The sequence below is a fragment of the Mesoplodon mirus genome (genome assembly GCF_964341445.2).
Source record: "Mesoplodon mirus genome assembly, chromosome: 1".
In the NCBI taxonomy this organism is placed as follows: domain Eukaryota; kingdom Metazoa; phylum Chordata; class Mammalia; order Artiodactyla; family Ziphiidae; genus Mesoplodon; species Mesoplodon mirus.
In genome coordinates, this window is record NC_138976.1 from 41,023,580 (window position 1) to 41,047,553 (window position 23,974).

Sequence of the window (23,974 nt, forward strand, 5' to 3'; positions counted from 1 at the left end):
AAAAAAAAAAAAAGTACAATGAGGTATCACCTCACAGCAGTCAGAATGGCCATCATCAAAAAATCTACAAACATAAATTCTGGACAGGGTGTGGAGAAAAGGGAACCCTCTTGCAATGTTGGTGGCAATGTAAATTGATACAGCCACTATGGAGAACAGTATGGAGGTTCCTTAAAAAGTAAAAACAGAACTACCATATGACCCAGCAATCCCACTACTGGGCATATACCCTGAGAAAACCATAATTCAAAAAGAGTCATGTACCACTATGTTCACTGCAGCACTATTTACAATAGCCAGGACATGGAAGCAACCTAAGTGTCCACTGACAGATGAATGGATAAAGAAGATGTGGCACATATATACAATGGAATATTACTCAGCCATAAAAAGAATTGAAATTGAGTTATTTTTAGTCAGGTGGATGCACCTAGGGTCTGTCATACAGAGTGAAGTCAGTCAGAAAGAGAAGAACAAATACCGCATGCTAACACACATATATCGAATCTAAAAAGGAAAAACAAAGGTTCCGAAGAACCTAGAGGCAGGACAGGAATAAAGACACAGACATAGAGAATGGACTTGAGGACACAGGGAGGGGGAAGGGTAAGCTGGGACAAAGTGAGAGAGTGGCATGGACATATATACACTACCAAATATAAGACAGATGGCTAGTGGGAAGCAGCCACATAGCACAGGGAGATCAGCTCAGTGCTTTGTGACCACCTAGAGGGGTGGGATAGGGAGGGTGGGAGGGAGATGCAAGATGGAGAAGATATGGGGATATACGTATGTGTATAGCTGATTCACTTTGTTATAAAGCAGAAACTAACACACCATTGTAAAGCAATTATATTCTAATAAAGATGTTAAAAAGTAAGAAAATAAAGCAGAGATCAGCAAACTAGAAATAAATTAATTAATTAACATACAGTTTAGGATACAGGATTCTAGTTAGTATAATTTAATTTTCTTATAATTACCACATATCAAATACTATTCAAAGAATAACAATTTTCATAGAGAAATGCAAATCAAAACTACAGTGAGATATCACCTCACACCAGTCAGAATAGCCATCATTAAATTGTCTACAAATAATAAATGCTGGAGAGGGTGTGGAGAAAAAGGAACCCTCCTACCCTGTTGGTGGGAATATAAATTGGTGCAGCCACTATAGAGAACAGTATGGAGGTTCCCTAAAAAACTAAAAATAGAATTACCATATGATCCTGCAATCCCACTCCTGGGCATATATTCAGAAAAGACAAAAACTCTAATTGAAAAAGATATATGCACCCCAACGTTCACAGCAGCACTATTTACAATAGGCAAGGTATGGAAGCAAACTAAAGGTCCATCAAGAGATGAATGGATAAAGAAGATGTGGTATATATGTACAATGGAATATTACTCAGTCATAAAAAAGAATGAAATAATGCCATGTGCAGCAATATGGATGGCAATACGGATGGACCTAGAGATTACCACACTAAGTGAAGTAGGTCAGACAGAGAAAGACAAATACCATATGATATCACTTACATGTGGAATCTAAAAAAAATGATACAGATAAACTTATTTACAAAACAGAAATAGACTCATAGACACAGAAAACAAACTTATGGTTACCAAAGTCGAAAGAGGCAGGAGGGATAAATTAGGAATTTGGGATTAACAGATACATACTACTACATATAAAATAGATTAACAACAAGGACCTACTGTATAGCACAGGGAACTGTATTCAATGTTTTGTAATAATCTATAATGGAAAAGAATATATATATATGTATGTATAACTGAATCACTTTGCTGTACACTTGAAAATAACAGAACATTGTAAATCAACTATACGTCAATTAAAAACATAAAAATAAATTAGAAAAACTTTTTTCAAAGAACTAGAATACAATATTCAAAGAACGAAAAGCCAAAACCAGACTAATAAAAATATTAGAAACATTTACATGGCTCTTAGTATATGCCCGGTTTGTTATAACCTCTTTACATATACTACTAACTCACATTACCCTCACAACAACCTCAGACAACAAGTATTCTTATTATTCCCATTTTACAAATGAGAAAACTGAGGTGTAGAGGGGTCAACCATGTTGTCTGGGCTCACTGTCCTACTAGTAAGTGGCAGAGCAAGGACTGGAATCCTGCAAGTGTGCTTTCCCGGTCCTTCATTTTAATTGCTATGGTTTACAATCTCTTAGTGATATTAAGGAGTAGACTACATAAAGTCTAGGAAAACTCAAAATGCAAAGCAGTTTGGGGGCCAAATATAACAAAAGTTCTGAGGAAATCACCAAATCACAACACAACAATAAATGAGATTCATAATGACTGCTCTGAGACATAAGGGAAAGTTAAAATATGTTCAGTATACTTACTGTTTTAGAAGGCAAAGAGTTATTTAGTGCATTTAAATTTTCTCCATCCAAAACTGTCAATATGATTTTCATTTCTAAAGGGGTAAAACTTTCAACTGTCCAAAATTACTCATTCCCTGAGAGTTCCAAACAGAAAGTTACTGAGCAATCTTATTTGCCAATTATCTCATTCTTAATGAAAAATATGGTATGTGTGTGGTGTGTGTGTGTGTGTGTGGTGTGTGTGTGTAGGGGGATCATAAATAAATTAAGGTTTCCAGGTGTTTTGATTCTAGGTATATAAGAACTTAATACTAAAGATATTAGAAAGTGTCAAATCATTTGGATAGATGAGTGAATAAACTCATAGAATTGTGTCATTATTGTAAAAAGCCTAGAATCTTATCACTCATAGTGAGTTATAAAAAAAAAAAAGTAGAGGCTTTCAACTCATACATAGAACTGAACTTCAAGCTCGTCTCCACCAGTATAGTTACTATGAATTTTTGGCAAGTTAATTTCACATACCTGAGCCAAAGTTTCCTTCTCTGTAAGTTGAGGATACTAATTCCTAACTCACAAGGCTCTTGTGTGAGCTAAGGAAAAAACACATGCAAAGGTGCTAACACAGTTCCTGGGATATAGCAGATGGTCAACAAACAGAGACTACTATTATTCCCTAACCTTTTTCTACTTTGTCCCCGAAATGTAAGAGCCTAATCTTACCAGTTAGCAAGTCATTCATAGGCTTCTCAGAATTACAGTAAGTACAGTACCATATGCCCTATTCAAAAATGGAGCATATTAAAGTACAGAAAATACAAAACCAAATCATCAAATGAGACAAAAAACGTCGGAATCCTGTATCTCCACCCATATCTTTTCTGGTTGGTTTTGTAATAACCCGCATTCCTTTATCAACAATACGAATCCTATCTTTTTTTGGCGGTCTAATTCCTAGTTGGGTACTGTTGCTTATTTATTTTGACAGCTACCTTTGCGAGGATAATTGTAATCATTGCTTGAAAACAAAAAAGAAATACAGGACAGGAGCATTTTAATGAAATGCTGTAACTGTTTCATCTATCTCGACGGTTGACTGGATGCCATGTGGATCATTTATTATAGCAATAAATTTTCACATTACTGCGCCACCCTGTTACCCAACAAACACATGCCTTAATGAGCAAAACTCCAGACTGACAGTGAACGAATGCTCTTTAGGGACACAATAACTCAAAACTTGGTGCTCTCAGTAAGGATCCTCGGGGAGGAGGGAAGGTGGCCGGGTGTCAATGCAAGTAGAAATGAACAGAATCGGAAACTGTTCTGTCTCCTTAAACAAGATTGGAGATGAGCCCTGTGGGGCTAGGAGCGGAGAGAAGTGGGTTAGGTGGGCCTTGGAGGCAACAGAGGAAGGAGGCGGCAACTGCAGTCTGGGAAATGTCTGTGCCACCGGGGAGAGGAGCGTCAGAGCCCATCACCACCCGAGGGTGGAGGCGGAGAGAAGCGGCAGGCTCAGCCCACTCCCCAGAACTGGTTCAGCTTCAGGAGTCTTGGAAGGACTGAGAGGGAATGGGGACCCAGCTGATCAAGGAAGATGAGGGTAGGGGTGGGCTCCTGGCTGCCTTCAAAACGGGACGCTGCTGACCCCGCCGCCATCCAGGTGCCGCTGGAGAGGAAGGCAGGGACCCAACAGGGAGCGCTCAGGTTACCTGTCTCAGCCGCCTGCCAGCTCGTCTCCACTTCCGCAGACTAGGTGGTACCACGGGCTATCCGGGCACGCGCCGAGTGACGTCATCCTCGCGCGCCCAAGCCGCCGTCCGCCTGGCCCCGCCCCCTTGAGTGCAGGGGGTGGGGCAGTGGAGGTCTACGCAGGCGCGGAGCTGCCTCGGGCTTGGGAAGTCGTGAGCAAGGCTTGTTTTGGATTTTGTAGGGTCGCCGACTTACCCTCCTACTCCTAGTTGCAAAATCTTATAGGCACTTAAGAAAAAAAATGTTATTGAAATACAGACATGGACTTTTTATTCTTTATTTTGCTCTTCCTCTTCTGTATATAACTCTTGTTTGTATACTCGTTCGTTCCAGCACAGTTTATTTAGTCCTATTGTGTTCCAGGCAAGCACTGTTACAGAATCTGGGATACAGCGATGACAAAACAGACACTATGCTTCCTCACGGAGAAAGCAAACACTGAATAGCTCAACAAAGATATTTTAGGCGTACCTCATTTTATTGCCCTTCACTTTATGTCACTGGGCAACCCTGCCATTGTCAGATAATGGTTAGCATTTTTTAGCAATAAAGTATTTTTAATTAAGGTATGTATTTTTTTTACATAATGCTATTGCACACTTAATAGACTACAGTATAGTGTAAACATACTTTTATTTTCACTTAAAAACCAAAAAATTCATGTGAGTTACTCAAAAACTAAAGGAGGATGTCAGAGAAGTGCCCTATGAAGAGGCTCATTAAACTGAGAAGGGAAGAAGCCAGCTCTATGAAGATCTGGAGCAAGAACAACCAAGAGAATGATGGAAAACTATGGGGAGGGGACAGAATGTAGTGGTGCCCTTGAGAAAGTGAGAAAATAGGCTAGGGGAAGAATAGAAGATGAGATTAACAAGGCAAGGAGAGTTCTGATCTCCCAAAGTTTCTTTGCAGGAGGCATGGATTTTATTTTAACTATAATGGGAAGCCAGTGAAGAATTTTAAACATGGAAGTGAAAGCATCTGGTTTTATAAGATCACCCTGCCTGCTGTGTATAAGAATAAACGATTTGGAGTCGAGAAAGGGTTCAAAGAGAACAGTTGCTTTTGCAATGATCAGGTAAGAAATGATGGAGAGAAGTGAACAAATCTAAGGAATAATTTGGAGGTAGATATGACAGACTTGGAGATAGATTACATAAGGCCATAAGGAAAAGAAAGGTGTCAAAATGACTCCTAAATTTTGGGCTTGTGCAAATAGCTGGATAAAACAACTAAGACAATTTCTAATACTTCACAAGATTTTCTTCTCCTCCTTTCAACAGTGATCCCTTTGCTTCTTTGTTACCAAGCCCTCTCAGTTCTCCTCTTACCTTTCTGGTCATCTCCCCTCAGTTTCCATCAAGGGGCTCCTTTTTCCTTTCCTTTTCCTTAACTCTTTACCCCTTGATCTTCTTATGCTACATCAGGGGCTGCAAACCCCAAAGCTTACAGTGCCCAGGCAGTGAACACAAAGGAGTGAACCTGGTGGATAGAGACTATGAAGAACTGGAGCTCATGGTCCCTATTCAGCTCTAATTGATTTTTGCCAGCCAGCAATCTTTCCCAGTGATAATCAGATCCTCCCATTTTTAAAGAGAAATCAATATGCAGATACATGAAATCTCTCAAATTTCAAATGTTGGTCACTAATTCAAATTTTGTTGAACTTGTTTTTGGACCAAACAAAATGCATCTGCAGGCCAGATGAGGCCTGCAAGCTACAACTTTGCCTCCTTGACGGATGTCTTCCCAGGATGGTGATTTTTGTCTACTTTCATGTGACTATCACCTGTAAGCTGATAACTCCCAAGCCTATCTCACCACCTAAGCCTTTCAAAATTTCTTATTGAAGTACTCAGATTCCACTGAGATATCCAGTTGGCATCTCAAACTTGACATTTAAAACTGAACTCATTATCTACCTGGCCCCCAAACCTAACCTACTCAAGTATTCTGTCTCAGTTAATAGCATCAATGTCCACCCACTCACCCAAGCCTGAAATCCAGGATCATCCCAGCCTTGTTCCTCTCCTTGTCCTGATCTTGATCTCTTCAATATTTATCACATCTGCCCATCACCTCCATTCTAACTAATCACTGCCTTTGCTCAAGCCTTTCTTATCTCTCTCTGGCAAGTCACTTGACCTCTCTACACCTGTTTTTTCACTTGTTAAATGAAAGGATTGAACTAGGTGATTCCTAGGATCCGTTCCATTGTCAAATTCTGTTTCATAAAGCCACCAAATTTGTCAGAGTAATTACTTATCACTTTTATGTTGGTTTTTTGGCCTGGCTTTTTTTTTTTTTCTTTTTTTTTTTTGCAGCTCCACACTGCTAGCCAGATCTTAGTTCCCCGACCAGGGATTGAACCCCAGCCCTCAGCAGTGAAAGCGCGGAGTCCTACCCACTGGACCACCAAGGAATTCCCTGGCCTGGCTATTTGAATACCAAGAATACTGCGGCTAGATTGACAGGAAAAACTGGACTTGATAAAAATAATCAATACAAAAGGAAATTAACATTGACTAAAACTGGACACAATTTTATTATAGAATAAACACTGGCTGAAAAAGAACTACTGATTGGTAACATTGAAAACTGAAAAAGCTGAGAAATATAGACAAGGTAAAATTTGTCGTTTGGTAAAAGTTGATGTAAAAATCAAATATTCATGTCAAAATTTAGATCTACAAAGTTTGTGCAGAAAAAAAATTGGCCTTGGTTAATTACCCACAAAAGAAAGTTCATGATGTCAGAAGCTCCAATGGCTAGTATATTTCATGAAGAGAAAAAATAATACTGAATTATAACTTCAAATGTAAAACAACTGGAACTGATTCCAGCTAAAATGATTTTAGTAAAAATGGAAAAACAAGACAGTTTAACTATAATATAAAACTGATCATGGCATTAAATTGGCATAATGAAATTTGCTCCAGAAAGTACTATGTTTTATATTAAAGATTTCAAATAGAATTTTTTTATATGTATATACATATATATATATATTTTTTTTTTTTCGGTATGCGGGCCTTTCACTGTTGTGGCCTCTCCCATTGTGGAGCACAGGAGCATGGGCTCTGGACGCGCAGGCTCAGCGGCCATGGCTCACGGGCCTAGCCGCTCTGTAGCATGTGGGATCTTCCCGGACCGGGGCACGAACCCATGTCCCCTGCATTGGCAGGCGGACTCTCAACCACTGCGACACCAGGAAAGCCCTATATGTATATTTTTATTGGAGTATAGTTGATTTACAATGCTGTGTTAATTACTGCTGTACAGCAAAGTGACTCAGTTATACACATATAGACATTCCTTTTCTATATTCTTTTCCATTACGGTTTATCACAGGATATTGAATATAGTTCCCTGTGCTATACAGTAGGACCTTGTTGTTTATCCATTCTAAATGTAATAGTTTGCATCTACCAACTCCCAGTCTATCCTTCTCCCTCCTGCCCACCACTTGCCCACAAGTCAAATAGAATTTTAAAACTTGGATTGCAGTCACGAGCATGGTCATTTCTGATATTAACAAGTTATAAAAAGTTGGTTTAGATGCAGAAGTTTTCTCATTTTGATGATTTGGGCTAAAAAGAACTCAGAAAATTAGAAAAGTGTGCACTTAAGACTCTGTATGTGGCAGTTAAAACAAACAACTAGAGCCAAGACAGCAAACCACTTGATATGAGCTATTTTGTTTTTCTGAGTCATTCATATAGTACCAATCACCACCATGCTTCAACTGACACTTTGTTATATTTGTACTCATAAAAATAAAGATCCCCTTCCATTGTCTTGTTTTCTTTCTACCTGTTTCTCATGGTTATGTAGGAAAAGTCAGCTTTTACAAAATAAATTATTATGAAAAAATGTAATCTTTTTTTTAAATAAATCAATTTCTAAGACTCTGGTTTATGTAAAATATGGTGAGTGTTCTTGAAGGTTATTTGCACAACACTTGAAATTATAATTATGTAAGTGCCATCTTTCCTACAGAGGAGATGCTTTGGTTTTAATTTGAAAGATTTTAAAAACCCTGATATTTTAATGTCAGTTTCTTATACCGCAAAATACGTAGAAAAAGGTAAATCAAGTCAGTTTATATACTTGATACATAAACACAGCAATAAATGTTTCATTTTCAAACATGAAATAAATAAATAAATAAAGGTTATCTTGAAAAAAAATGAAAATTTAAAGAATCAAAACTCACTGTCTTTTTTTTTATTCTCTATCTCTAGTTTTGCTTTTGTAGCTTCAGCCTTCAGATATTTTTAAATATAGTATTTATCTTTAGATGGAGAAGAACCCATCAAACTTGAAAATGTAAAATACCCAGGCCAGCAACTGAAGGGAAAATATACCCCCAGCCCCACTTTGGCTTACCTTACTTTGCATATTACTTCTTTTTTTTTTTTTTTTTTCTTTTTTTTTTTTTTTTTGCCTTATAACAAATTTAATCAGTTATACATATACATATGTTTCCATATCCCCTCCCTTTTGCGTCTCCCTCCCACCCTCCCTATCCCACCCCTCCAGGCGGTCACAAAGCACCGAGCTGATCTCCCTGTGCTCTGCGGCTGCTTCCCACTAGCTATCTATCTTACGTTTGGTAGTGTATATATGTCCATGCCGCTCTTTCACTTTGTCACAGCTTACCCTTCCCCCTCCCCATATCCTCAAGTCCATTCTCTAGTAGGTCTGTGTCTTTATTCCTGTTTTACCCCTAGGTTCTTCATGACATTTTTTTTTCTTAAATTCCATATATATGTGTTAGCATACAGTATTTGTCTTTCTCTTTCTGACTTACTTCACTCTGTATGACAGACTCTAGGTCTATCCACCTCATTACAAATAGCTCAATTTCATTTCTTTTTATGGCTGAGTAATATTCCATTGTATATATGTGCCACATCTTCTTTATCCATTCATCCGATGATGGACACTTAGGTTGTTTCCATCTCTGGGCTATTGTAAATAGGGCTGCTATGAACATTTTGGTACATGTCTCTTTTTGAATTATGGTTTTCTCGGGGTATATGCCCAGTAGTGGGATTGCTGGGTCATATGGTAGTTCTATTTGTAGTTTTTTAAGGAACCTCCATACCGTTCTCCATAGCGGCTGTACCAATTCACATTCCCACCAGCAGTGCAAGAGTGTTCCCTTTTTTCCACACCCTCTCCAGCATTTATTGTTTCTAGATTTTTTGATGATGGCCATTCTGACTGGTGTGAGATGATATCTCATTGTAGTTTTGATTTGCATTTCTCTAATGAGTAAAGATGTTGAGCATCCTTTCATGTGTTTGTTGGCAGTCTGTATATCTTCTGTGGAGAAATGTCTATTTAGGTCTTCTGCCCATTTTTGGATTGGGTTGTTTGTTTTTTTGTTATTGAGCTGCATGAGCTGCTTATAAATTTTGGAGATTAATCCTTTGTCAGTTGCTTCATTTGCAAATATTTTCTCCCATTCTGAGGGTTGTCTTTTGGTCTTGTTTATGGTTTCCTTTGCTGTGCAAAAGCTTTGAAGTTTCATTAGGTCCCATGTGTTTATTTTTGTCTTTATTTCCATTTCTCTAGGAGGTGGGTCAAAAAGGATCTTGCTGTGATTTATGTCATAGAGTGTTCTGCCTATGTTTTCCTCTAAGAGTTTGATAGTGTCTGGCCTTACATTTAGGTCTTTAATCCATTTTGAGCTTATTTTTGTGTATGGTGTTAGGGAGTGATCTAATCTCATACTTTTACATGTACCTGTCCAGTTTTCCCAACACCACTTATTGAAGAGACTGTCCTTTCTCCACTGTACATTCCTGCCTCCTTTATCAAAGATAAGGTGACCATATGTCCGTGGGTTTATCTCTGGGCTTTCTATCCTGTTCCATTGATCTATCTTTCTGTTTTTGTGCCAGTACCATACTGTCTTGATTACTGTAGCTTTGTAGTATAGTCTGAAGTCAGGGAGCCTGATTCCTCCAGCTCCATTTTTCGTTCTCAAGATTGCTTTGGCTATTCGGGGTCTTTTGTGTTTCCATACAAATTGTGAAATTTTTTGTTCTAGTTCTGTGAAAAATGCCAGTGGTAGTTTGATAGGGATTGCATTGAATCTGTAGATTGCTTTGGGTAGTAGAGTCATTTTCACAATGTTGATTCTTCCAATCCAAGAACATGGTACATCTCTCCATCTATTTGTATCATCTTTAATTTCTTTCATCAGTGTCTTATAATTTTCTGCATACAGGTCTTTTGTCTCCTTAGGTAGGTTTATTCCTAGATATTTTATTCTTTTTGTTGCAATGGTAAATGGGAGTGTTTCCTTGATTTCACTTTCAGATTTTTCATCATTAGTATATAGGAATGCCAGAGATTTCTGTGCATTAATTTTGTATCCTGCAACTTTACCAAATTCATTGATTAGCTCTAGTAGTTTTCTGGTAGCATCTTTAGGATTCTCTATGTATAGTATCATGTCATCTGCAAACAGTGACAGCTTTACTTCTTCTTTTCCGATTTGGATTCCTTTTATTTCCTTTTCTTCTCTGATTGCTGTGGCTAAAACTTCCAAAACTAGGTTGAATAAGAGTGGTGAGAGTGGGCAACCTTGTCTTGTTCCTGATCTTAGTGGAAATGGTTTCAGTTTTTCACCATTGAGGACGATGCTGGCCGTGGGTTTGTCATATATGGCCTTTATTATGTTGAGGAAAGTTCCCTCTATGCCTACTTTCTGCAGGGTTTTTATCATAAATGGGTGTTGAATTTTGTCGAAAGCTTTCTCTGCATCTATTGAGATGATCATATGGTTTTTCTCCTTCAATTTGTTAATATGGTGTATCACGTTGATTGATTTGCGTATATTGAAGAATCCTTGCATTCCTGGAATAAACCCCACTTGATCATGGTGTATGATCCTTTTAATGTGCTGTTGGATTCTGTTTGCTAGTATTTTGTTGAGGATTTTTGCATCTATGTTCATCAGTGATATTGGCCTGTAGTTTTCTTTCTTTGTGACATCCTTGTCTGGTTTTGGTATCAAGGTGATGGTGGCCTCGTAGAATGAGTTTGGGAGTGTTCCTCCCTCTGCTATATTTTGGAAGAGTTTGAGAAGGATAGGTGTTAGCTCTTCTCTAAATGCTTGATAGAATTCGCCTGTGAAGCCATCTGGTCCTGGGCTTTTGTTTGTTGGAAGATTTTTTATCACAGTTTCAATTTCAGTGCTTGTGATTGGTCTGTTCATATTTTCTATTTCTTCCTGATTCAGTCTTGGCAGGTTGTGCATTTCTAAGAATTTGTCCATTTCTTCCAGGTTGTCCATTTTATTGGCATAGAGTTGCTTATAGTAATCTCTCATGATCTTTTGTATTTCTGCAGTGTCAGTTGTTACTTCTCCTTTTTCATTTCTAATTCTATTGATTTGAGTCTTCTCCCTTTTTTTCTTGATGAGTCTGGCTAATGGTTTATCAATTTTGTTTATCTTCTCAAAGAACCAGCTTTTAGTTTTATTGATCTTTGCTATCGTTTCCTTCATTTCTTTTTCATTTATTTCTGATCTGATTTTTATGATTTCTTTCCTTCTGCTAACTTTGGGATGTTTTTGTTCTTCTTTCTCTAATTGCTTTAGGTGCAAGGTTAGGTTGTTTATTCGAGATGTTTCCTGTTTCTTAAGGTGGGATTGTATTGCTATAAACTTCCCTCTTAGAACTGCTTTTGCTGCATCCCATAGGTTTTGGGTCGTCGTGTCTCCATTGTCATTTGTTTCTAGGTATTTTTTAATTTCCTCTTTGATTTCTTCAGTGATCACTTCGTTATTAAGTAGTGTATTGTTTAGCCTCCATGTGTTTGTATTTTTTACAGATCTTTTCCTGTAATTGATATCTAGTCTCATAGCATTGTGGTCGGAAAAGATACTTGATACAATTTCAATTTTCTTAAATTTACCAAGGCTTGATTTGTGACCCAAGATATGATCTATCCTGGAGAATGTTCCATGAGCACTTGAGAAAAATGTGTATTCTGTTGTTTTTGGATGGAATGTCCTATAAATATCAATTAAGTCCATCTTGTTTAATGTATCATTTAAAGCTTGTGTTTCCTTATTTATTTTCATTTTGGATGATCTGTCCATTGGTGAAAGTGGGGTGTTAAAGTCCCCTACTATGAGTGTGTTACTGTCGATTTCTCCTTTTATGGCTGTTAGTATTTGCCTTATGTATTGAGGTGCTCCTATGTTGGGTGCATAAATATTTACAATTGTTATATCTTCTTCTTGGATCGATCCCTTGATCATTAGGTAGTGTCCTTCTTTGTCTCTTCTAGTAGTCTTTATTTTAAAGTCTATTTTGTCTGATATGAGAATTGCTACTCCAGCTTTCTTTTGGTTTCCATTTGCATGGAATATCTTTTTCCATCCCCTTACTTTCAGTCTGTATGTGTCTCTAGGTCTGAAGTGGGTCTCTTGTAGACAGCATATATATGGGTCTTGTTTTTGTATCCATTCAGCCAATCTGTGTCTTTTGGTGGGAGCATTTAGTCCATTTACATTTAAGGTAATTATTGATATGTATGTTCCTGTTCCCATTTTCTTAATTGTTTTGGGTTCATTATTGTAGGTCTTTTCCTTCTGTTGTGTTTCTTGCCTAGAGAAGTTCCTTTAGCATTTGTTGTAAAGCTGGTTTGGTGGTGCTGAATTCTCTCAGCTTTTGCTTGTCTGTAAACGTTTTAATTTCTCCATCAAATCTGAATGAGATCCTTGCTGGGTAGAGTAATCTTGGTTGCAGGTTTTTCTCCTTCATCACTTTAATTATGTCCTGCCACTCCCTTCTGGCTTGTAGAGTTTCTGCTGAGAGATCAGCTGTTATCCTGATGGGGATTCCCTTGTGTGTTATTTGTTGTTTTTGCCTTGCTGCTTTTAATATGATTTCTTTGTGTTTAATTTTTGACAGTTTGATTAATATGTGTCTTGGCGTATTTCTCCTTGGATTTATTCTGTATGGGACTCTCTGTGCCTCCTGGACTTGATTAACTATTTCCTTTCCCATATTAGGGAAGTTTTCAACTATAATCTCTTCAAATATTTTCTCAGTCCCTTTCTTTTTCTCTTCTTCTTCTGGAACCCCTATAATTCGAATGTTGGTGCGTTTAATGTTGTCCCAGAGGTCTCTGAGACTGTCCTCTGTTCGTTTCATTCTTTTTTCTTTATTTTGCTCTGCAGCAGTTATTTCCACTATTTTATCTTCCACCTCACTTATCCGTTCTTCTGCCTCAGTTATTCTACTATTGATCCCATCTAGAGTATTTTTTATTTCATGTATTGTGTTTTTAATCGATGCTTGATTCATCTTTAGTTCTTCTAGGTCCTTGTTAACTGTTTCTTGCATTTTGTCTATTCTATTTCCAAGATTTTGGATCTGGGAAATAGAATCTTGGATCATCTTTACCATCATTATTCTGAATTCTTTTTCAGGTAGACTGCCTATTACCTCTTCATTTGTTAGATCTGGTGGGTTTTTATCTTGCTCCTTCTCCTGCTGTGTGTTTTTCTGTCTTCTCATTTTGCTTATGTTACTGTGTTTGGGGTCTCCTTTTTGCAGGCTGCAGGTTCAAAGTTCCCGTTGTTTTTGGTGTCTGACCCCAGTGGCTAAGGTTGGTTTAGTGGGTTGTGTAGGCTTCCTGGTGGAGGGGACTAGTGCCTGTGTTCTGGTGGATGAGGCTGGATCTTGTCTTTCTGGTGGGCAGGTCCACGTCTGGTGGTGTGTTTTGGGGTGTCTGCAGACTTTTTATGAGTTTAGGCCACCTCTCTGCTAATGGGTGGCGTTGTGTTCCTGTCTTGCTAGTTGTTTGGCTTAGGGTGTCCAGCACTGTAGCCTGCTGGTCGTTGAGTGAAGCTGGGTGCTGGTGTTGAGATGGAGATCTCTGGAAGATTTTTGCCGTTTGATATTATGTGGAGCTGGGAGGTCTCTTGTGGACCAGTGTCCTGAAGTTGGCTCTCCCACCTCAGAGGCACAGCACTGACTCCTGGCTCCTCAATTTGGGATGATGTGTTGTCTATTCATGTATTCCACAGATGCAGGGTACATCAAGTTGATTGTGGAGCTTTAATCCGCTGCTTCTGAGGCTGCTGGGAGAGGTTTCCCTTTCTCTTCTTTGTTCTCACAGCTCCTGGGTCTCAGCTTTGGATTTGGCCCCGCCTCTGCGTGTAGGTCGCCGGAGGGCGTCTGTTCTTCGCTCAGGCAGGACAGGGTTAAAGGAGCAGCCTCTTCGGGGACTCTGGCTCACTCAGGCCGGGCGGGAGGGAGGGGCATGGAGTGCGGGGCGAGCCTGCAGCGGCAAAGGTCGGCGTGACGTTGCACCAGCCCGAGGCGCGCCGTGCGTTCTCCCAGGGAAGCCGCCCCTGGATCCCGGGACCCCGGCAGTGGCGGGCTGCACAGGCTCCCGGAAGGGCGGTGTGGGCAGTGACCTGCGGTCGCACACAGGCTTCTTGGCGGTGGCAGCAGCAGCCCCAGCGTCCCACGCCCGTCTCTGGGCTCCGCGCTTTCAGTCGCGACTCGCGCCCGTCTGCGGAGCCCTTTTAAGCAGCGCTCTTAATCCCCTCTCCTCGCGCACCAGGAAACCAAGAGGGAAGAAAAAGTCTCTTGCCTCTTCGGCAGCTCCAGAGTTTTCCCGGACTCCCTCCCGGCTAGCTGTGGCACATTAGCCCCCTTCAGGCTGAGTTCTCGCGGCCAGCCCCAGTCCTCTCCCTGCGCTCTGACCGAAGCCCGAGCCTCAGCTTCCAGCGCTGCGCGCCCCGGCGGGCGAGCAGACAAGCCTCTCGGGCTGCTGAGTGCCGCTCGGCACTGATCCTCTGTGTGGGGATCTCTCCGCTTTGCCCTACCCAGGTATGTGGGGAGTTTCTTGCCTTTTGGGAGGTCTGGGGTCTTCTGCCAGTGTTCAGTAGGTGTTCTGTAGGAGTTGTTCCACGTGTAGCTGTATTTCTGGTGTATCCGTGGGGAGGAAGGTGATCTCCGCGTCTTACTCTTCCGCCATCTTACCCGGAAGTGCATATTACTTCTTAAAGCTAAATCTCAAAAGTCTATCAAAAAATTTCTCACAAAAGAAAAGTATTTTTGATTGGGTCCAAGAGTGTTCAGGGACTTCTATTTATAATGCTTTAATGATCCATTTAAAAAACAGTTTTCTAGAAAATACTTTTTTTGATGAAAATTACTGGTGTAAGTATAATTTTGATTTCATGTTAATATACACAAAATCAATGCTTCACAGAATCAAAGTTAATGTCTTGTATTCATTCAATAGCTCCTGAAAATCTTTAATCTTTCAGTTCTAAAACTCATATTTTTGAGTATTTATTCATGCCACAAGCTGTTGTATTTCATAAGGTCTGCATAATTGGAGTGCATATAGCCTGGTTTCAAATATGCTTTTCATTAATGACTATTTTTCCCTCTGATGCTATCAGCTCCATGAAATCTGTTAATATTCCCACTGAGATTTAGTGCATTGGATTTAATTTCAAGAGAATTTCTGACTTGGCCCAGGTGAACTAAATACAATAAAGGAGGAGAAGGCGGAGACTGCTGACTATCCCTCAATATCCAGGCTCTTTTCCTCACAGAAATAGAATCCCTCACATTTTAGATAATAGAATATCCTATCTTAGCTGGACACATGACCACTCAGAAAAAAGACAATATTTTCCAGCCTCCCTTGCAGTTAGATGTGGCCCTGTGACTAAGTGCTGGTTAAATGACAGTAAGAGTAAGTATAATGTAGCATCCCTTACAAAATAGATAGAACATGAGTTTGTTTTCTTCCCATCCTCCTTCCTGTTGACTGGAACACAGATGTGTTGGCTACTCCTAGAGTAGCCAACTTGGTTTATAATTTAACCTTCAGAGGCTTATGGGAAAGCAATGAGATAGAAGGAGCCTGTAACCCTGAGGACTTTGTGGACAGAGCCACAATACCAGCTCTGAACTATCTACCTCTGCCCTTGTGCCAAGAGAGATAAACCACTCTCTTTTTTAAAATTTTATTGAAGCATAGTTGATTTACAATGTTGTGTTAATTTCTGCTATACAGCAAAGTGATTGAGTTATACATATATATATTCTTTTTCATATTCTTTTCCATTGTGGTTTATCACAGGATATTGAATATAGTTCCCTGTGCTATACATTAGGACCGTGTTGTTTATCCATCCTGTATATAATAGTTTGCGTCTGCTAATCCCAAACTCCCAATCCTTCCCTACCCCCACCCCCCTCCCCCTTGGCAACCACAAGTCTGTTCTCTATGTCTGTGAGTCTGCTTCTATTTCATAGATTATGTTCATTTGTGTCATATTTTAGCTTCCACATATAAGTGATATCATATGGTATTTGTCTTTCTCTTTCTGACTTACTTCGTTTTGTATGATAATATCTGGGTCCATCCATATTGCTGCAAATGGCATTATTTCTTTCTTTTCTATGGCTGAGTAATATTCCATAATATACCACATCTTCCTTATCCATTCATCTGTCGATGGATATTTAGGTTGTTTCTAGGTCTTGGCTATTGTAAATAGTGCTGCTATGAACAGAGGATTGCATGTATCTTTTCGTATTATAGTTTTGTCTGGATATATGTCCAGGAGTGGGATTGCTGGGTCATATGGCAGCCCTATATTTAGTTTTCTGAGGAACCTCCATACTGTTTTCCATAGCAGCTGCACCAATTTACATTCCCACCAAGAGAAGCCACTCTCTTTTTAAAGTCACTTTATTTTGGGTCTATTTCTTCCACCATACCTAACTGATATATAAGGACTAGGATTCAAAGAAAAATATACAGTTAAGGCATTTTCAGACTTCATGCAGACCTGAATAGCAAAAAGAAAAAGCCTCCTGAAGGAAGTGCAGGCTCGCTTCAGTAACCCCAAGCCATGAAGACCAGAAGACAAAGGACTGTAAGGGATATTGTCTAATGGCAATAACTCCTAAATTCAGTTTCTTTGTAAAGCAAGTACTTCATGTTTATAGCCTTACTCATTGTATCCTACCTAATATCCTGTCTTTCCCTTACTAACAGAGCCCTGATTTTGTGGAAGAAAATCCATCGACCTCAGAGAAGTTAGGCCCCTTCACCACCCCAACAGATGAAAGATTATAAATCTAAGCCAGTTATGGAATCCCATTCCTTTCTGTCCTTTATTCATGGGCCCAGGTTTCCTTACAGCTAAGTGTGGCCATGTTGCCCAGTCTAGCCAATGAAATGGATAGGTAGCTGCTAAGAGCTCCTGGGACAGATTTTACCTCCTTATAAAAAGATAGCCATAAAAGGAGAGCTAGCTGCATTGTACTGTCCTTTTCTTTATTACTTGTGACGCCAACGTAAGGGAAAAGATGGTTGGACCACCATGTTGACCGTAGGTGGTCATAGGATGGAGTCAACATGCTGAGGAACGAGGGGGAGAAAAAGTGTAAGAGCCTGAGTCATTGCTGACATTGTTGAGCTGCTGACCAGCCCTTGATATCTTCCTCTGGTCTCTTAGTAAACAATTCTGCATCTGGTTTTAGCCTTTAGTACAGGTTTTGTTGCTTTTGCTGCTGTTGCTGCTTGCAATTTTTTTTGTTGTGTTTTGCAATTTAAAAAGAAAAAGAAAGAATCTCAGCATTGTTTTGTGTTACAGATTTCTCTCGTGACTCCTTCCCATAAAGACTTGTTTTCCATGCTTGTGTAGTACTCAGTGCTGACGCTTCTGCTGTTACTCTTGTGCTTCTTGCTTCTGTTGCTACTATCGTCTTTCACTTTTAAATGTGCTAAAGAAACCCTTCTACATAATTTTCTCTACAAATTATGGATTTAAACTGGATTTAAACTATATTTACAATAGCCTTTCTGCATAGTTCTAATATCAATCCAGTTTTTGGTATGTCATTCCCACTGCTTTAGGCTGAACTGTGAAGAGTTCACAGAAAGGAAATGGGTCTTTGTGTTCAATAGAAGATATAGCTGTGCCTTGCTTGTTATAAGAGGCCCCAGGAATTCTGCGTATTTGTGTCCCACTAAATCCCCAGTTTACTAGAGGAAAATCCATAATTATTACCGATCCTGTCACTATCCACTCATTCAACTTCTCTGAGCTTGCTTTGTTCTCATCTGTATATTAGAGAATGTCACTAAATGATTTTATGAGCTTTTTTTAATTTCAAAATTCTTCTTTTCCAACTTCACCTAGATACCAAATATAGTTATACAAGCCTGTAAGTTCTTGATAAAATTTCCTGAAGAATAAGCAAGTTAGCCTAAAGCCTGTCTGCCATGCCTCTGGCCTATTTAATGTCACCATAGTCCATCTACACGTCACACCAAAGGAATACGTGTGACAGACCCAGCTTGGGTTTGCATGTCATCATTTCCTAAGGCAGGAACTGTGGCGAAAAGATTCTGTCTAAAACTCACTGTGGGTTGATGAGAGACAGGTGGGATGAATGTGTCAAAATATAAATGCAGGATTTGAAATATTTGCAAGTTTCCAGGAGAAAAATCATATTAGAGAGGGACGGTTGGTAAACGAAAGTTGAATATAATGATTGACCTGGCAGCCATGAGCTGAAAGTCATCTCAGTGACTTGGTCAGTATGAGTTGAAGAGATTACTGTAGAATTTACATATATAGCAGTTTGGGCCACAGATCCTGTCACTACAGAGAGCACTGGTGGCTGATGCCAGAAGTAAACAGAGAGAAGAGTCTGTGGCTTGAAGGGACAGGGTCACTTCCAAGGGCACTGAGTCTGAAAATGATGCTCTTTTTACTAAAAATAAAAAATAAGAGGCTCAGGGAGGAATCAAGGTAGTGTTGCCAAAGAGGATGATTCCTAAAAAGAAAGAAAGTGGAATTCATGGTGAAATTTCATTTTTACTGGAGAAGGAGAAAACAGTTTACAAAGAATTCCAATGAAAGTAAACACATCAGCGTGGGTGGCACAGAGCCTCTGACTTCTAGAAAAGAAAGTCCCTCTACCCCCATCTCTGGTCTCTTTTTTTGCTCTAATGATGGAGCACAGTCAGTGGGAAAGGGGGTGTGTGAGACTTGGCATTGATACATTGCTGCTAATTGAACGTGTCATATAGCCACACTCATTTTTTTTCTTCCAGCAATATTTCCAGATGCTACCATGTATTAGGTACATTTTTGGGCTCTGAGGACACAAAGAGGAAAAAATATATCCCTGACATCAAAGAACTTCCAGGCTACTCTGGAGAAAAAAAGTGGTTTATTACATTAGAGGCCAGAGCCCTAGACTTGTGTCCTATATGGGTTCCAAATAGCAAAACCAGTATGGCAAGAAAAGACAGACCAAGAAATGGGGGTAAAATTGGGTAGGGGAGTGGGATATTGAGAAACCAAGAAAGCTGAAGACAAGGTAGAATGGAGAGGTCAAAAAGAGCTGTCCTGAGGTGGCCCTAGGATGGTCATTCTGGTTGACAGAATGGGAGATGTTAAGTAGTTTGTCAGCCTCAGGCTAACATGGGCAGCCAGTTGCAACGCCAAGTAATACTGTCCTTGAGAAGGTGCTCAGTGCATATTTATTTATTTATTAATTAAAAGAGTGGGTGAACTGTAGATAAGACTCTTTTATGATTTTTGTGCCCATGTTTTTGGTAGGTGGGAAAGCAGACACATGAAAATATAAACATTCTCTATGAATGGGACTGGGGGGAGGCATATTCTGTCTACAGCCAGACACTGAGCCAACACAGCACAAGTAATACTTCACCCAAGCACAAACCCAAAGGTATAACTTTGAAAAGATGCCAGCAAAGCTCTCTCTGGTGGGCCTCTCACAGGGACTGGGTCCTGGCAACCCAGGCAATCACCCCATAGGGGGGCTCCTCCCACCAGTCCTGCTTATGCAGATGGAAGCAAGTTGCACTGATCACCAATGACACTGTTGGAAACAGCCAGAATTGGGGTCCATTTGCCCACCAAAAAACAATGATTTTAAAAGCAGTAGCAAAAACTTGCTATTTGTCCCAACCTAGAGAGATAGATTCCTGAGAACCTGTGGGATTCAACTTGATTGAAGCCCTTTCAAAAGTCACTGAATTGGGACTGCCCTGGTGGTGCAGGGTTAAGAATCCACCTGCCAATGCAGGGGACATGGGATCGATCCCTGGTCCAGGAAGATCCCACACGCCGTGGAGCAACTAAGCCCATACGCCACAACTACTGAGCTTGCGTGCTGCAACTACTGAAGACCGCGTGCCTACAGTCTGTGCTCTGCAACAAGAGAAGCCACAACAATGAGAAGCCCGTGCACTGCAACAAAGAGTAGCCCTAGCTCACCACAACTAGAGAAAGCCCACGTGCAGCAACGAAGACCCAACTCAGCCAAAAGTAAATTAATTTTTAAAAAGTCACTGAACTTCTTTAATTCCATCACTGCCAATAATAACAATGTTTTAAAGATTCTGATTTTAAAACCCACTTGGGGCTTCCCTGGTGGCGCAGTGGTTAAGAATTCGCCTGCCAATGCAGGGGACACAGGTTCAAGCCCTGGTCTGGGAAGGTCCCACACGCCATGGAGCAACTAAGCCCTTGTGCCACAACTACTGAGCCTGCACTCTAGAGCCCAGGCACCACAACTACTGAGCCCGCGAGCCACAACTACTGAAGCCAGCGCACCTAGAGCCTGTGCTCCGCAACAAGAGAAGCCACCTCAGTGAGAAGTCTGCGCACTGCAATGAAGAGTAACCCCCACTCGCCGCAACTAGACAAAGCCCATGAGCAGCAACGAAGACCCAACACAGCCAAAAATAAATAAATACAAACAAACAAACAAACACATAAATAAATAATAAAGTAGCCCAGTCCCTGCCAGGACAAAAAATAAAATAAAATAAAACCCACTTAAAACACAAACACTTCCATAAAAGGATTGATAAACGCTAATCTTTATTTAGCTTTTTCAGATGAAGGAGCACTGTGATAGAGTTACTGTGGGACAGCACAAACATTCCTCAACATTTTAATCAGTATTTATATGTATTTTTTTTTAAATCACATAGCTCATTATTGCCAACTGAGTTTTAGCAGGAAGCCAGCAGTGAAGTCACAATGCAGAGGCTCTTGGGAGATTCTTTTGAACACAGAAAAAAAAGTTAATGTGTCAGCCATAATGTCTCCTGTTTTCCATCAGTATTTATTTCCATCCTTCAGAAAAACTGATAGTTCAATATTTTTTTCTGGATGAATTGAAAGAAGAACAGATCTTAGCAAACAGTTTCATTGATTGAAATGTACTCAGAAAAGGCCCATGGTCAATGAACTGTGAAATTTTTCACTGAAGAATAGTAATATTTTGCAAAGATGAAACATACATAGGAGGACTTTTACGCATTACACAATTTTTTCCTACATTAGTAATGAATGAATATGAGTAAGAAATTAAACTGGCTTTTGATGAGATAATTATGACAGGATATTAATTTGTGTTTGTTCTTAGTGCCGTCGGAGTGAATAAGGAGACGTTGTCTTTTCCCATCTCAAGAAGCCTTTGTGTTCTGTGTTTTACACCCCAAGCCTAGGAATGGCTTTTGTGTTGGGAAGCTGAAGTTTAAGGCCCCTGGAAATCAACTCCCTGCTACCCAGGGAGGATAACGGGTGATGGGAGAGTGGGGGTAGTGGGGTGGAGGCAGAGCTGGCCAAGTGATGAGAAGAGTGGGAAACTTACCCTAAAGGGAGGGGTCCCAGGGGTAGAAGGTCAGGTCATCCTGCGGATGTGAGGGCTGAGGAACATTCCAGAAGGAACAGCATATGCAAAGATCCTATGACAAACAGATACACAGTACATCCAAGGAACTTAAAGAAGAGAGGAGGAGCAAAGTAGGAAAGCGTGTCTGAGAGATAGGGAGGGGCCAGCATTTACAGGGTCTTGTACCTTGTGTTAAGAGATTTTGGTCTTTTTCTTGAAAGCAGTGGGAAATCATTGAAGAGTTTTAAGCAGGGGAGTAATGCAATCACATTTGCTTTACAGGCATTTTATCTTTACAGTAAGGTAAGCATAATGGCAGGCTCATGCAGCTAGCTTGGGGGAAGTTTAGCAACCCTGTACCTTCCATCAACCGCCCCACATAAACATGCGTTCTTATCAGACAAAAAACAAAACAAAACAAAAAAACAGTGTGCTGACTATGGAAATGCAACTTCTAGACAGTCCTTAAGCACTCCTTCCTAGCACCTCTAGACCTGGAACTGCCACTACTTGTGTGCTATTATTATTTTCCAAGATAAAGAAATTAAAGCACAGAGAGATTAACTAACTTGTCCAAGATCAAACAGCTGGCCAGTTTCAGAGTGAGGATGTGAATCAAATCTGATGAGAGTTCTTGCAGCAGATGTGGTTAGTACCCCACTCATATCCCCTTGGCCCACCTAGGAGAACACCTACAGATAGTCCCCCCACATGCCCACCTGGAAGGTTCCCTGCAGATATTTTCCCAACATGCCCATGGGCTTCTTGCATATCTCTGCATGAGGGCCTTCTCTGGCCACTGGAATTCATTTGACCTGTGCACAGGAATTTAACCTCATAGAAGTGACACTCAGTCAGTGAGGACAGGAGTTAGGAAACAAAGAGCCCCGCTTGCTTGTTCCTCCCTCAAATGCTTCTGAGGTATGCTCCACAAGTCTCTCAGAGGGTCCCCAGCAGGAATGTGTCTCAGCTGCTCACACAGGTAACTGGATCATTAATTTACCCTTTATTGGCTCTCCTCCCTTCTCTAACTCCCTTCCCTAACTCTCCCTCAGTGCCTCCTGGAATCAACTTCTATACAAATTACTTGCACCTAAATCCTTGTCTCAGGGTCTGCTTTTGGGGGAACCCAAACTAAAACAGCTTTTAACCAGTACAGTCTACTGCATCTCTTAGTAGTGGTTGGAGAATTTCCCCAAAATTCCCTTATTATGAGATCAATTTAATGAGCATTTAATGGGTACATGACCCTGTACCAGCGGGTACAAAGGAGCCATTATGACACTTATTTTGTTCATTACTTTGGGCAGAAGGTGACAACTCCAAAGAGGGAATGAATAAATGAGAGAAAGAGAAAGATGACAATATTGTGTGTAGGTGGCTCTCTATGGGGGTATGATAGAGCAATAGCACTTATTTTCTAATATATTACTTTACGCTCTGATTCCAGGATATTAAATGTCTCCATCAGGGAAAGTAATGTCATGCTATTAATAATTAATAATATACACTCTTGGACAACATTACCCTATTAATTCTAGTTCTATAACAGTTGAATACAAATGCTGTTTTGTGTTTGGATGATTTATCAAGATATGAAATAAAGCTTGCCAAATCTTTAGCTATAGTCATAAGTAATTTCACCATCTTTTATTTCACATTTTCTGTTTAAAAGGCCATATACTGGCAAACTTGTCATGGATGCACTTTACTCCTCAATGTCTCTTTTGAGCATGAACTCTAATCTTTAAATGTGGCATACTTTTCATGACTTTTCTAGAAGTATAAGTCAAATGACATGGTATAGAATCCTACATGAATATTTCATAAGATTTGCAAATCTACTTTACTCTTCTAGCTGTCCTAAGAGGAAACACCAGATGGCTTGGCGTTAGCCATGCCAGCTTCTAGAAAGGAGTAGAGTTTACTTCACAGTTGACTGAAGACACTGACTATTCCAGTCCTGGATTTCCACTGATTTCTGAGCGTCGTTAAAACAAGCCTCATGGCTTTAATTAAAACAGCATTTGTGTAATTCTGTGTATGAACACACAGAACTCTAGAATATCCCGGCATATTGTCGCCATTCCTAGTGTGCTGAGG

The 23,974-nt window shown here is 40.1% G+C and overlaps 1 protein-coding gene across 8 annotated transcripts in view; it reads right to left on the minus strand.

Annotated features, from left to right (window-relative positions):
- Positions 1 to 4,180, minus strand: part of AOPEP (aminopeptidase O (putative)) — a 374,682-nt gene extending 370,502 nt beyond the window's left edge. For 7 of the 8 annotated variants that reach the window (XR_014294103.1, XR_014294104.1, XM_082621524.1 and 4 more), the window contains exon 1: positions 4,097 to 4,180. The gene's annotated coding sequence lies outside the window, so the exon portion shown is untranslated. The remainder of the gene's footprint in view (positions 1 to 4,096) is intronic. The other variant, XM_082621528.1, reaches the window with a different exon arrangement.
- Positions 4,181 to 23,974: the final 19,794 nt, after the last annotated feature.